Consider the following 15,086-nt stretch of genomic DNA (forward strand, 5'->3'; position numbering starts at 1 on the left):
GGCATAGAGGAGGAGAATCCAAAACAGAAACAGACTTACAGATGTAGAAAACAAACTTAAGGTGACCAAAGGGGAAAGGGAAGTGGGAGGAGATACATTATAAGATTAACCGATACAAAACGCTATACACAAAGAGATAAGTAACAAGGATTTACTGTATAGCACAGGGCACTGTATTCAATAACTTATAATGGAAAATAATCTGAATACACACACACACACATATGTATATATATAACTGGATCACTTTGCTGTACACCTAAATCTAACACAATATTATAAATCAGTTCAGTTCAGTTCAGTTGCTCAGTCATGTCCGACTCTTTGGGACCCCATGAACTGCAGAACGCCAGGTCTCCCTGTCCATCACCAACTCCCAGAGTTTACCCAAATTCATGTCCATTGAGTTGGTAATGCCATCTAACCATCTCATCCTCTGTCATCCCCTTCTCCTCCTGCCTTCAATCTTTCCCAACATCAGGGTCTTTTCAAATGAGTCAGCTCTTCACATTAGGTGGCCAAAATATTGGAGTTTCAGCCTCAATATTAGTCCTTCCAATGAATACCCAGGACTGATTTACTTTAGGATGGACTGGTTGGATCTCCTTGCAGTCCAAGGGACTCCCAAGAGTCTTCTCTAACACCACAGTTCAAAAGCATCAATTCTTTGGTGCTCAGCTTTCTTTATAGCCCAATTCTCACATCCATACATGACTACTGGAACAACCATAGTCTATACTTCAATTTAAACAATCAAGAGAATCAGTGATTTGTGAAACAAAATGAAGCAGTCTAACATTTGTATAAATGTATTAGGGAGGTAGTATAGTGGTAGGGAGGAGGGACTGAGAAAATATTTGAAAAAATAATGGTTGCTAATTTTTCTATATTTGACAGAACTATCAACTTAAAGATCCAAGAAGCTCAATGATCCTCAAGCAGGATAAACACAGAGAAAACTATAAATTACACAAATGAATACTGATGAAAATCAATAATAAAAAGTTGACAGGGAAAACAAGGGCACAGAGATAAGAAAATTACTGATGTCTCATCAAAGAAAATACAAGCCAAAAGAAAATAGAATAAGATCTTTAAAGGGTGAAAAGAAAAAAAAGCAGCCAACATATAATTATATATTTAACAAAAATATCCCTCAAAAGACATGTTTCAGAAAAAGAATAAGAGACTTAGTTGCCAGCAGATATGTTGCTCATTTTTAAAAAATTGAAGTATAGTTGATTTATAATATCATATTAATTTCAGGTGTACAATAGAGTGATTCAAAATATTATAGATTATATCCATTTAAGGTTATTATAAAATATTGGTTATATTTCTGTGCTATAAATATATATTCTGTGCTGTAGCTTACTTATTTTACACATAGTAGTTTATATTGGAGAAAGGAATGGCAACCCACTCCAGTATTCCCCCTGGAGAATTCCATGGACAGAGGAGCCCAGCGGGCTACAGTCCATGGGGTCAGAAAGAGTCAGACACCACTGAGCGACTAACACTACACTATGCTAGCAGTTTGTATCTCTTAATCATCTACCTCTATCTTGCCCCTCCCCTTTCCCTCTCCCCACTGGTAACCACTAGTTCTTTATATCTGTGAGTCTGTTCCTGTTTTGTTATATTCATTCATTTGCTTTATTTTTAAAATTCCACATATAAGTGATATCATACAGTATTTATGCTTCTCTGCTTGACTTATTTTACTAAGCAACAGAGAATGAGATCGTTGGATGGCATCATCGACTCAGTGGTCATGGTTTGAACAAACTCCTGGGGGTAAGTGAAGGACAGGAAAGCCTGGCATGCTGTAGTCCATGGGGTTGCAAAGAGTCAGACACAACTGAGTGACTGATCAACAAGATTCATCAAGTCTGATTCAATCAATCCACTATTATGTCAGTCATTTCCAATACCCTTCATGTCCATCTATGTTGTTGCAAATGGCAAAATTTCATTTTTTTAAAGGCTGAATATCATACCTCTCTTTCTATATATATGGAGGGGTATATATATATATATATAGATAGATAGATAGGATTACTATATATATATCAGAATACAATGAACACTGGGATATATATATATATATATATCTTCAACTTAGTATTTTCATTTTCTTTTGATAGATACCCAGGAATGGAATTGTTAGATTGTACAGTAGCTCTGTTTTTAGTTTTTTTGGGAACTTCCATACTGTTTCCATAGTGGCGGCACCAATTGACATTCCCACCAACAGTGTACAAGGGTTCCTTTTTCTAAACATATTGCAAACATTTGTTATTCGTGTTCTATTTGATGACAGCCATTCCGACAGGTGTGAGGTGATACTCCATTGTGGTTCTGATTTACATTTTTCATGATTAGCTATGCTGCACATCTTTTCATGTGCCTGTTGGCCATCTCTATATCTTCTTTGGAGAAATGCCTATTCAGATGTTCACTTCATTTTTTAAATTGGGTTGCATTTTTTTGTTTTTGTTTTTTCTTTTTTTTGAGTTGTATGAGTTGGTTTTGTATTTTGGATATTAACCTCTTCCTGGTCACATCATTTGCAAATATTTTCTCCCATTCAGTAGGGTGTTTTTATTTCATGTTTTGATGATGGTTTCCTTTGCTGTGCAAAAGATTTAAGTTTAACTAGGTTCCATATTTTTGCTTTCATTTATTTTGCCTTAGGAGACAGATCCAAAAATATAGTGCTATTATTTATGTCAAAGAGGGTGGGCTTATCATATATGATCTCTATTATGCTGAAGTATGTTTCCTGTATACCCACTTCATTGATTCAACATCATATATGGATGTCGAATTTTGTTAAAAGATTTTTTTGTGTATTTATTAACATGATCATATGATTTTTATTATTTAATTTGTTAACAGGGTGGATATTGACATGTGGATATTGACCTATCCTGGCATACTGACCTATTCAGGAATCTTTGGGATAAATTCCACTTGATTACGGTGAATAATCCTTTTAATGTATTTTTGAATTCCATTTGCTAATATTTTGTTGAGGATTTTTGCATCTATGTTCATCAGTAACACTGACTTGTAGTTTTCTTTTTTTGTTATATATTTGTCTGGTTTGGTGTCATGTTTTGGTTTTTAGTTTTATTGACATTTTTTATTGCTTTTTAAACTCTATTTCATTTATTTCTGCTCTGGTCTTTATGAATTATTTCCTTCTACTAACTGAGTTTTGTTTGTTTTCTTTTTCTAGTTCCTTTAGGTATAAAGTTAGGTTGTTTAAGAATTTTCTTTTTCCTGAGGTAGGCTTGTATTACCACAAACTTCCCTCTTAAAACATCCTACAGATTTTGGATTGTTATGTTTTCATTTTCTCCAAGTATTTTAAAATTTCATCTGTAATTTCTTCAGTGATCCATTAGTTATTTAGTAGTATATTGTCTAGCTTCCACATATTTGTGGTTTTTGCAGTTTTACTCTTGCTACCATCAGCACCAGTGTCCAAGTGGTAGAATGGGTTCTCAAGAATTGCTGACACCAGTGTCTGTGTCCCCAGGGGGAGCTCCAGCTGCCTCCTGCCTCTCTGGGAGACTCTCCAAGATCAACAGGTGGGTCTCACCCAGCTCCTTTCAAATTACTACTTCTGTCCAAGATATTGGAGCATGTGAGATTTTGTGTGCCCCCTTTAAGAGTGGAGTCTACTTCCCACAGCACTCCAAGTCTCCCAAAAGTGAACCTAGCTGGTCTTCAAAGCCAAACCTTCTAGGGGCTTTTCCTCCCAGTATAAGACCCCTGGGCTGAGGAACCTAGTATGGGGTTCAGACCCCTTGATCCTTGAGGAGACCCTAAGTAGCTGTAATTATCCTCCCCTTCGTGGGTGACCACCGGAAGGACCTCATGCCCGAAGGGCGGCGGCCAAGAGGAGTTACTCCACGTCCGAGGTCAGGGGCAGTGGCCCAGAGTGCCAGGCTGCGACGGCGCAGGATCGGCCGAGAAGAGCTACCCAGCGTCCAAGGTCAGGGGGGGCGGCCAAGAGGAGCTACCCCGCATCCAAGGTCGGGGGCGGCGGCCGAGAGGAGCTACCCTGCACCCCCAAGCCTGAAGCCAGGGGCGGCGGCCGGGAGGAGCTACCTCGTGTCCAAGGTCAGGGGCCGCGGCCGGGAGGACCAACCCCACGCCTGAGGCCAGGGGCGGCCGCCAGGAGGACCAGCCCCACATCCAAGGAGCCGTGGCTGCGCGGGCGCAGGAGGGCCTAGAGGAGCTATCCCACATTGAAGGTCAGGAAGGGCGGCAGTGAGGGATACCCCTTGTCCAAGGTAAGGAGCAGCGGCTGTGCTTTGCTGGAGCAGCCGTGAAGAGATACCCCACGCCCAAGGTAAGAGAAACCCAAGTAAGACGGTAGGTGTTGCAAGAGGGCATCAGAGGGCAGACACACTGAAACCATACTCACAGAAAACTAGTCAATCTAATCACACTAGGACCACAGCCTTGTCTAACTCAATGAAACTAAGCCATGCCCATGGGTCAACCCAAGACAGGCGGGTCATGGTGGAGAGGTCTGACAGAATGTGGTCCACTGGAGAACGGAATGGCAAACCACTTCAGTATTCTTGCCTTGAGAACCCCATGAACAGTATGAAAAGGCAAAATGATAGGATACTGAAAGAGGAACTCCCCAGGACAGTAGGTGCCCAATATGCTACTGGAGATCAGTGGAGAAATAACTCCAGAAAGAATGAAGGGATGGAGCCAAAGCAAAAAGAATACCCAGTTGTGATTGTGACTGGTGATAGAAGCAAGGTCCGATGCTGTAAAAAGTAATATTGCATCAGGTCAGATCAGATCATATCAGTTGCTCAGTCGTGTCCGACTCTTTGTGAACCCATGAATCGCAGCACGCCAGGCCTCCCTGTCCATCACCAACTCCCGGAGTTCACTCAGACTCACGTCCATCAAGTCAGTGATGCCATCCAGCCATCTCATCCTCTGTCGTCTCCTTCTCCTCCTGCCCCCAATCCCTCCCAGCATCAGAGTCTTTTCCAATGACTCAACTCTTCACATGAGGTGGCCAAAGTACTGGAGTTTCAGCTTCAGCATCATTCCTTCCAAAGAAATCCCAGGGCTGATCTCCTTCACAATGGACTGGTTGGATCTCCTTGTAGTCCAAGGGACTCTCAAGAGTCTTCTCCAACACCACAGTTCAAAAGCATCAATTCTTCGGCGCTCAGCCTTCTTCACAGTCCAACTCTCACATCCATACATGACCACAGGAAAAACCAAAGTCTTGACTAGACGAACCTTTGTTGGCAAAGTAATGTCTCTGCTTTTGAATATGCTATCTAGGTTGGTCATAACTTTCCTTCCAAGGAGTAAGTGTCTTTTAATTTCATGGCTGCAGTCACCATCTGCAGTGATTTTGGAGCCCAGAAAAATAAAGTCTGACACTGTTTCCACTGTTTCCCCATCTATTTCCCATGAAGTGATGGGACCAGATGCCATGATCTTAGTTTTCTGAATGTTGAGCTTTAAGCCAACTTTTTCACTCTCCACTTTCACTTTCATCAAGAGGCTTTGTAGTTCCTCTTCACTTTCTGCCATAAGGGTGGTGTCATCTGCATATCTGAGCTTATTGATATTTCTCCCAGCAATCTTGATTCCAGCTTGTGTTTCTTCCAGTCCAGTGTTTCTCATGATGTACTCTGCATATAAGTTAAATAAGCAGGGTGACAATATACAGCCTTGACGTACTCCTTTTCCTATTTGGAGCCAGTCTGTTGTTCCATGTCCAGTTCTAACTGTTGCTTCCTGACCTGCATACAAATTTCTCAAGAGGCAGATCAGGTGGTCTGGTATTCCCATCTCTTTCAGAATTTTCCACAGTTGATTGTGATCCACACAGTCAAAGGCTTTGGCATAGTCAATAAAGCAGAAATAGATGTTTTTCTGGAACTCTCTTGCTTTTTCCATGATCCAGCAGATGTTGGCAATTTGATCTCTGGTTCCTCTGCCTTTTCTAAAACCAGCTTGAACATCAGGAAGTTCACGGTTCACGTATTGCTGAAGCCTGGCTTGGAGAATTTTGAGCATTACTTTACTAGCGTGTGAGATGAGTGCAATTGTGCGGTAGTTTGAGCATTCTTTGGCATTGCCTTTCTTTGGGATTGGAATGAAAACTGACCTTTTCCAGTCCTGTGGCCACTGCTGAGTCTTCCAAATTTGCTGGCATATTGAGTGCAGCTCTTTCACAGCATCATCTTTCAGGATTTGGAATAGCTGCATAGGAACCTGGAATGTCAGGTCCATGAATCAAGGCAAATTGGAAGTGGTCAAACAAGAGGTGGCAAGAGTGAACGTTGACATTCTAGGAATCAGCAAACTGAAATGGACTGGAATGGGTGAATTTAACTCAGATGACCATTATATCTACTACCAAGGGCAGGAATCCCTCAGAAGAAATGGAGTAGCCATCATGGTCAACAAAAGAGTCCGAAATGCAGTACTTGGATGCAATCTCAAAAACGACAGAATGATCTCTGTTCGTTTCCAAGGCAAACCATTCAATATCACAGTAATCCAAGTCTATGCCCCAACCAGTAACGCTGAAGAAGCTGAAGTTGAACAGTTCTATGAAGACCTACAAGACCTTTTAGAACTAACACCCCAAAAAGATGTCCTTTTCATTCTAGGGGACTGGAATGCAAAAGTAGGAAGTCAAGAAACACCTGGAGTAACAGGCAAATTTGGCCTTGGAGTATGGAATGAAGCAGGGCAAAGGCTAATAGAGTTTTGCCAAGAAAATGCACTGGTCATAGCAAACACCCTCTTCCAACAACACAAGAGAAGACTCTACACATGGACATCACCAGATGGTCAACACCGAAATCAGATTGATTATATTATTTGCAGCCAAAGATGGAGAAGCTCTATACAGTCAGCAAAAACAAGACCGGGAGCTGACTGTGGCTCAGACCATGAACTCCTTATTGCCAAATTCAGACTTAAATTGAAGAAAGTAGGGAAAACCACTAGACCATTCAGGTATGACCTAAATCAAATCCCTTATGATTATACAGTGGAAGTGAGAAATAGATTTAAGGGACTAGATCTGATAGATAGAGTGCCTGATGAACTATGGAATGAGGTTGGTGACATTGTACAGGAGACAGGGATCAAGACCATCCCCATGGAAAAGAAATGCAAAAAAGCAAAATGGCTGTCTGGGGAGGCCTTACAAACAGCTGTGAAAAGAAGAGAAATGAAAAGCAAAGGAGAAAAGGAAAGATACAAGCATCTGAATGCAGAGTTCCAAAGAATAGCAAGAAGAGATAAGAAAGCCTTCCTCAGTGATCAATGCAAAGAAATAGAGGAAAACAACGGAATAGGAAAGACTAGAGATCTCTTCAAGAAAATTAGAGATACCAAGGGAACATTTCATGCAAAGATGGGCCCACTAAAGGACAGAAATGGTATGGACCTAACAGAAGCAGAAGATATTAAGAAGAGGTGGCAAGAATACACAGAAGAACTGTCCAAAAAAGATCTTCACGACCCAGATAATCACGATAGTGTGATCACTGACCTAGAGCTGGACATCCTGGAATGTGAAGTCAAGTGGGCCTTAGAAAGCATCACTACAAACAAAGCTAGTGGAGGTGATAGAATTCCAGTTGAGCTATTTCAAATCCTGAAAGATGATGCTGTGAAAGTGCTGCACTCAATATGCCAGCAAATTTGGAAGACTCAGCAGTGGCCACAGGACTGGAAAAGGTCAGTTTTCATTCCAATCCCAAAGAAAGGCAATGCCAAAGAATGCTCAAACTACCGCACAATTGCACTCATCTCACACGCTAGTAAAGTAATGCTCAAAATTCTCCAAGCCAGGCTTCAGCAATACGTGAACCGTGAACTTCCTGATGTTCAAGCTGGTTTTAGAAAAGGCAGAGGAACCAGAGATCAAATTGCCAACATCTGCTGGATCATGGAAAAAGCAAGAGAGTTCCAGAAAAACATCTATTTCTGCTTTATTGACTATGCCAAAGCCTTTGACTGTGTGGATCACAATCAACTGTGGAAAATTCTGAAAGAGATGGGAATACCAGACCACCTGATCTGCCTCTTGAGAAATTTGTATGCAGGTCAGGAAGCAACAGTTAGAACTGGACATGGAACAACAGACTGGCTCCAAATAGGAAAAGGAGTACGTCAAGGCTGTATATTGTCACCCTGCTTATTTAACTTATATGCAGAGTACATCATGAGAAACACTGGACTGGAAGAAACACAAGCTGGAATCAAGATTGCTGGGAGAAATATCAATAAGCTCAGATATGCAGATGACACCACCCTTATGGCAGAAAGTGAAGAGGAACTACAAAGCCTCTTGATGAAAGTGAAAGTGGAAAAAGAGACACTGATGTATAGAACAGTCTTATGGACTCTGAGAGAGAGGGAGAGGGTGGGAAGATTTGGGAGAATGGCATTGAAACATGTAAAATATCATGTATGAAACGAGTTGCCAGTCGAGGTTCGATACACAATACTGGATGCTTGGGGCTGGTGCACTGGGATGACCCAGAGGGATGGAATGGGGAAGGAGGAGGGAGGAGGGTTCAGGATGGGGAACACATGTATACCTGTGGCGGATTCATTTTGATATTTGGCAAAACTAATACAATTATGTAAAGTTTAAAAATAAAAAAAAGAAAAAGAAAAAACGAAAGTGAAAGTGGAGAGTGAAAAAGTTGGCTTAAAGCTCAACATTCAGAAAACTAAGATCATGGCATCTGGTCCCATCACTTCATGGGAAATAGATGGGGAAACAGTGGAAACACTGTCAGACTTTATTTTTTTGGGCTCCAAGATCACTGCAGTTGGTGACTGCAGTCATGAAATTAAAAGACGCTTACCACTTGGAAGGAAATTTATGACCAACCTAGATAGCATATTCAAAAGCAGAGACATTACTTTGCCAACAAAGGTTCGTCTAGTCAAGACTTTGGTTTTTCCAGTGGTCATGTATGGATGTGAGAGTTGGACTGTGAAGAAAGAATTGATGCTTTTGAACTGTGGTGTTGGAGAAGACTCTTGAGAGTCCCTTGGACTGCAAGGAGATCCAACCAGTCCATTCTGAAGGAGATCAGCCCTGGGATTTCTTTGGAAGGAATGATGCTGAAGCTGAAACTCCAGTACTTTGGCCTCCTCATGGGAAGAGTTGAGTCATTGGAAAAGACTCTGATGCTGGGAGGGATTGGGGGCAGGAGGAGAAGGAGACGACAGAGGATGAGATGGCTGGATGGCATCACTGACTTGATGGACGTGAGTCTGAGTGAACTCCGGGAGTTGGTGATGGACAGGGAGGCCTGGCGTGCTGCGATTCATGGGTTCGCAAAGAGTCGGACATGACTGAGCGACTGAACTGAACCTGGGGTATTGGTCTTATGACTATATGATGACTTTGCCCCTTCTATCAGTTTATTGTGGTTCCTTCCTTATATCTTTTGTTGTCGTTCAGTTGTTCAGTCCCTAAGTCATGTCCAATTCTTTTCAACCCCATGGACTGCAGCATGCGAGGCTTCCCTGTTCTTCACTATCTCCCAGAGTTTGTTGAAACTCATGTCCATTGAGTCGGTGGTGCCATCCAACCATTGCATCCTCTTTCTCCCCCTTCTCGTCTTGCCCTCAATCTCTCCCAGCATCAGGGTCTTTTCCAATGAGTCAGCTCTTCACATCAGGTGGCCAAAGTATTGGAGCTTCAGCTTCAGTATCAGTTCTTCCAATCAATAGTCAGGGTTGATTTTCTTTAGGATTGACTGGTTTGATCTCCTTGCTGTCCAAGTGACTCTCAAGAGTCTTCTCCAACACCACAGTTCAAAAGCATCAATTCTTCAGCATTCCGCCTTCTTTTATGGGCCAACTCTCACATCCATACATGAGTAATGGGAAAACCATAGCTTTGACTAGATCGACCTCTGTGGAAAAATGATGTCTCTTCTTTTTAATATGCTGTTTAGGCTTGTCCTAGCTTTTTTCCCAAGGAGCAAGCGTGTTTTAATTTCATGGCTGCAGTCACCATCTGCAGTGATTTTGAAGCCCAAGAAAAGAAAATCTGTCTCTATTTCCACTTTTCCTCATCTATTTGCCATGAAGTGCTGTGATCAGATGCCATGATCTTCTTTTTTTGAACGTTGAGTTTTAAGTCAGCTTTTTTACTCTCCCCTTTCACCTTCAATAAGAGGCTCTTTAGTTCCTCTTTGTTTTCTGCCATTAAAGTGGTATCATCTCCCTATCTGAGGTTGTTGATATTTCTCCCAGCAATCTTGATTACAGCTTGTGAGTCATTCAGCCCAGCATTTCACATGATACTCTGCATATAAGTTAAATAAGCAGGGTGACAATACCTTGATGTACTCGTTTTCCAAGTTTGAACAAGTCAGTTGTTTCATGTCTAGTTCAGTTGGTTCTTGTCCTGCATACAGGTTTCTGAGGAGACAGGTAAGGTGGTCTGGTATTCCTATCTCTTTAAGAATTTTCCACAGTTTATTGTGATCCACGCAGTCAAAGGCTTTAGTGAAGTCAATGAAGCAGAAGTATATGTTTTTTGGAACTCCCTTCCTTTTTCATGATCCAACAGATGTTGGCAATTTGATCTCTGGTTCCTCTGCCTTTTCCAAACCCAGTTTTGTACATCTGAAAGTTCTTGGTTCACGTGCTGCTGAAGCCTAGCTTGAAGGATTTTGAGCATAATCTTGCTAGCATGTGAAATGAGTGCAATTGTATGGTAATTTGAACATTCTTTAGCATTGCCTTTCTTTGAGGTTGGAATGAAAACTGACTGGCCTTTTCCAGTCCTGTGGCCACTTCAGAGTTTTCCAAATTTGCTGACATATTGAGTGCAGCAATTTAACAGCATCATCTTTTAGGATTTGCAATAGCTCAGCTGGAATTCCATCTCCTCCACTGGCTTTGTTTGTAGTAATGCTACCTAAGTCCCACTTGACTTCACACTCCAGGATGTCTGGCTTTAGGTGAGAGACCACACCATTTGGGTTTTCCAGGTCATTAAGACCTTTTTTGTACAGTTCTGTGTATTCTTGCCACCTCTTCTTAATCTCTTCTGCATCTGTGGGTCTTTGTGGTTTCTGTTCTTTTTCATGCTCATCTTTGCATGAAAAATTTCCCTTGGTATCTTTAATTTTCTTGAAGAGATCTTTAGTCTTTCCCATTCTATTGCTTTCCTCTATTTCTTTTCACTGTTCACTTAAGAAGGATTTCTTATCTCTCCTTGCTATTCTCTGGAACTCTGAATTCATGTGGGTATATCTTTCTCTGTATCTTTAGTTGTAGAAAATCTTTTTCTATTAGATTCCAGTCTTTCTCATCAACAGTTGCTTGTAAGTGGTTGTAATTTTGGTATGCCCACAAGAGGAGGTGAGTTCTGGATCTTTCTACTCCATTATCTTATTCCAAGAATCTTCTCCACAAAAATGTTTTTTAAAAGTTCCTCAGGCTAAAGGAAAATGATACCATAAAGAAACTAAGATCTTCACAAAGGCAAGAAGGGTGTCAGAAATGGTAAATATTTGAGTATATATAAAAGATCTTTTCCTCCTTTTATTATCTTTAAAAGATAATTGACTGTCACCCACAAAATAATAATAAATGTATCCTTATATGAAGAATGGAGAAGGCAATGGCACCCCACTTCAGTACTCTTGCCTGGAAAATCCCATGGACGGCGGAGCCTGGTAGGCTGCAGTCCATGGGGTCTCTAAGAGTCGGACATGACTGAGAGACTTCACTTTCACTTTATATGAAGAAACTTATGACCATCTATTTTTCCCTCCCCCACCCTTTTAAATATCTGTCATAGATTTTATTTCTACATTTTAAATGTGGATACTCATGAACATGTGCATGCACACACATACACGTATGCATACATAACTTGCAGAATAAAGGAACAAGGTGAATACACCTTGGCAGAACTAGATTAGCCTTATAGCATTTGTTTTTCTAGGTCAGTAGTGGTTAAGTGGACTTGAGTGTTAAGGCTAAGTCTAACTTCACCCGTCATAACTATAGAACTCTGAGCAAGAAACGTAACTAGCCAAAACCTAAATTTACTTATCTGTAAAAGGTGGATATTGCCTCTTGAGTAGCGTGGGTCTGAAGATTAACTAAATTACCATATCTAAATTGTTAGCATATTGCCTGCCTGGCAAGAACAAAGACTTGACAAAGGGCAGCCATTATTATCCTAAAGTCAAACATATCCCCACCATGCTAGATGCCAACTTGGTCAGAGAGCAGTTGATCGAAAAGATATGATGGAACAAGGGAAAGTAGGAGGTGGTAAAATACACTGAAATTTTTCATCTTCCAAAGCAGAATAAAGGAAATCATCTAAAGTTAATAAATCAGTAACAGAGAACTAAGAATGTGTAAGAGTATAATGGTGATCACTAGAAGAATTAGAAACAGAGACTGTTTACAGTGATTGCCTTTGAGAAGTGCAATTGAGGAAAGAGAGGAAAGTTTTTGTTCTTCATAATGTATCCTTTTATACTGTTAAAAATTTTAACCTGTATTAAATACTGCATACAACTTCAAAACCTAGTTTTATAATTTAGAATGTACATATGGAGCAAGGAGAAAGGTTAAACAAATATACCAGGATTTGTGTAAAAATGGAACTTCTTGATTTCCTATCTTTGCACCACTGAAGGGGAAACTAATGCTCCTTCAGAAAAACCAGTGCTGGCCTCTGTTACATTGTAGCTGCCAAGAATTGTGTGTGTGTGTGTGTGTGTCCATACAACTGTTTGTAAAGTAAATAATGTTTTATGATTAAACCCTTTGCCTAATTCTTCCTCCCGTGAGGACTTGTACTATTAAAAATTAAAATGCTAAGAAGCAAAGAAAAGCAATTTTTATAATATTAACTAAAGCCAGCCTATTTTCTCTTCTATAGATAACCTCATTATCACACTCCAGTATCCACACCTCTGATTTCTTCCTAACTCACTTCTGTTGTCCAAAGCTGGGGTCTTGGCTAGGACCCTCAGGAAAGGAGTAGTTGGTGTTCCTAGGCAATATGTAAAGATCCCCACAAATAACACAGATCTGATTTTAGTCCCTTCCTGAATCCTCTGCTTGTCTGGGCACTCTACTATTTTCCCTCCATTCTCTTGCTCATCTGATCTATTCCTCTTGGCCCATTAAATCTCATTATTGGGAAAGTTAAGATGCTACAGAGACACCATAAGCTAGAGAGACAAGACACACAGCATCATCGTAGTATAGCATGTAGTCATGGAATGCTGCCATAGTAAGAGCCTTAAGGTCCAAGCCAGGATATAAAGTGAAAGAAACCTCTCTAATGAGGTTTTCTTGGAAGCGAGCAATCCTGGTAATTAAGTCTTCTGGATGAGTAATCATCTGGACCATGGACTTCAGCTTCTGATGGCACTGGGTTCTAATCATACCTCTGTCCTCCCACCAGTGTGACTCTGGCAAGTTGTTTAACATCTCTAAGTCTCAATTTTCTCATCTGGAAAATGAGGTAATAATACACACATCTTTTTAAAAAAGAACTTGCTCTCTGGTGTTATACATGTTATTAACTCAAGTCATTCTCACAGCAGTTGGGTACTATTATTATCCCTTTCTACAGATGTGTAAACCGAGGCTCAGAGGGAGGCTAAGTAACTTGTCTGAAGTCACACAGCTGTTAAGTAAGGCAGACAGGAGAGTATCCAGGCAGTCTGCCTCCAGAGCCCTGCTTTCAGCTATTATGCTAAACTGTCTGGTAAAGTTCACCTGAGGATTAAATGAAATGATGCATTTAATAGCACTTGGCATATTTTGAGCATTTAATAAAGAGCAATTATTATAATGAGAGCTGGGTGGAATCCAAATCCCAAATTATAACAAACTTGGGGGTAAGGTGGATTATGCTGTACTTTTATCATACGAAGCCAAGTCTAAAGTTCAGACATCCTCATTCTCAGATCAACTGCAAACAGAAAGCAAGCTCCCACAGGAGCAAATAGGTTTCCTGGGGCACCAGAAATCATTTCTATAGGAGCTGTCTGTTGCTGAGTGGGAACAGAGCAGAGTATTAAAGCAAGGGCTTGACCGAGAAGGAGTGGAGTCCAGGTGGAGCAGGAGGCATGCCAGCCCTGCCCCTGGTGCATTATGGATGGCTGCGGTGGGGGCCTTTAGGATGGGAACCATAAATAGTGGGATCTCTCAAGTAATCAAAGGTTTCCACAATTCTCTGGTAGGAGTAAATCACCGACAACGAGGGAATTTGATAGCTATTAAAACCAGGGTTCCGCAGTTGGGAGGTAACTTTGCAGTCTGAAGAGGTCTGTTTTCTGAGACTGCAGTACAGTTCAAGTCAGAGCAAAAGAAGACACCTGGAACTCCATCATGAGTGAAGCCTTCACAGGAGCCATCCTGAGAGCAAGAAAGCGGTCAGAATCCATGCTGGGTAAGCCTCAATGGGTGGCATTCTCCTGGCTCTCATCAAAGGAACTGGTATCTTGTGGATAAGATTTGCCTCTGCCCAGTTTCCCAAGGATTCTCCTTTTGCTGAAAACCCCTTCTAGTTGCCATCAGCCCATTTATCATCCTCACCTTTTGGAGACTACTGACAATACCAGTAGGACTTCTCTCTCAGGATTTCTTCAACAGAATGAGCTGTAGGTCTAGGAAGGATTTCAGAAGATCAAGTTCAGTCTGTTTTTAAAACTGCAGGTGGGACAACTATGGCCAAATAGGCTATGAAGAAACATTCAGAATCTTTTTCTGTTTAAAGGAACATGGTGGGGAGGGGGGTGCGTTCTTAAAAGATAATACATTTATTTATTCACACTTGGATTGCATTTGTGATAAAATAAATGTCTAAAATCTTTAAAATGAAACACAGTAAGTACTTAGAAGATGAAGGGCTACACAGCAAACAGTCTTGAAGCATGACTTTCCTCGGGGACTTCTCTGCCTGGTTTTGTTTTCTTAGTCACACAACAAAAAACGCCTGGAGACTGCTCTTTCTTTAAAAAAATAAATAAATAAAGCAAGGAGTTTCTGGA

The 15,086-nt window shown here is 41.0% G+C and overlaps 1 pseudogene; it reads left to right on the plus strand.

Annotated features, from left to right (window-relative positions):
* The window catches only part of LOC129637096 (mitochondrial import inner membrane translocase subunit Tim17-A-like), a 34,185-nt pseudogene extending 19,525 nt beyond the window's left edge, over positions 1 to 14,660 (plus strand).
* Positions 14,661 to 15,086: the final 426 nt, after the last annotated feature.

The sequence above is a fragment of the Bubalus kerabau genome, chromosome 22, assembly GCF_029407905.1.
Source record: "Bubalus kerabau isolate K-KA32 ecotype Philippines breed swamp buffalo chromosome 22, PCC_UOA_SB_1v2, whole genome shotgun sequence".
NCBI lineage: Eukaryota > Metazoa > Chordata > Mammalia > Artiodactyla > Bovidae > Bubalus > Bubalus kerabau.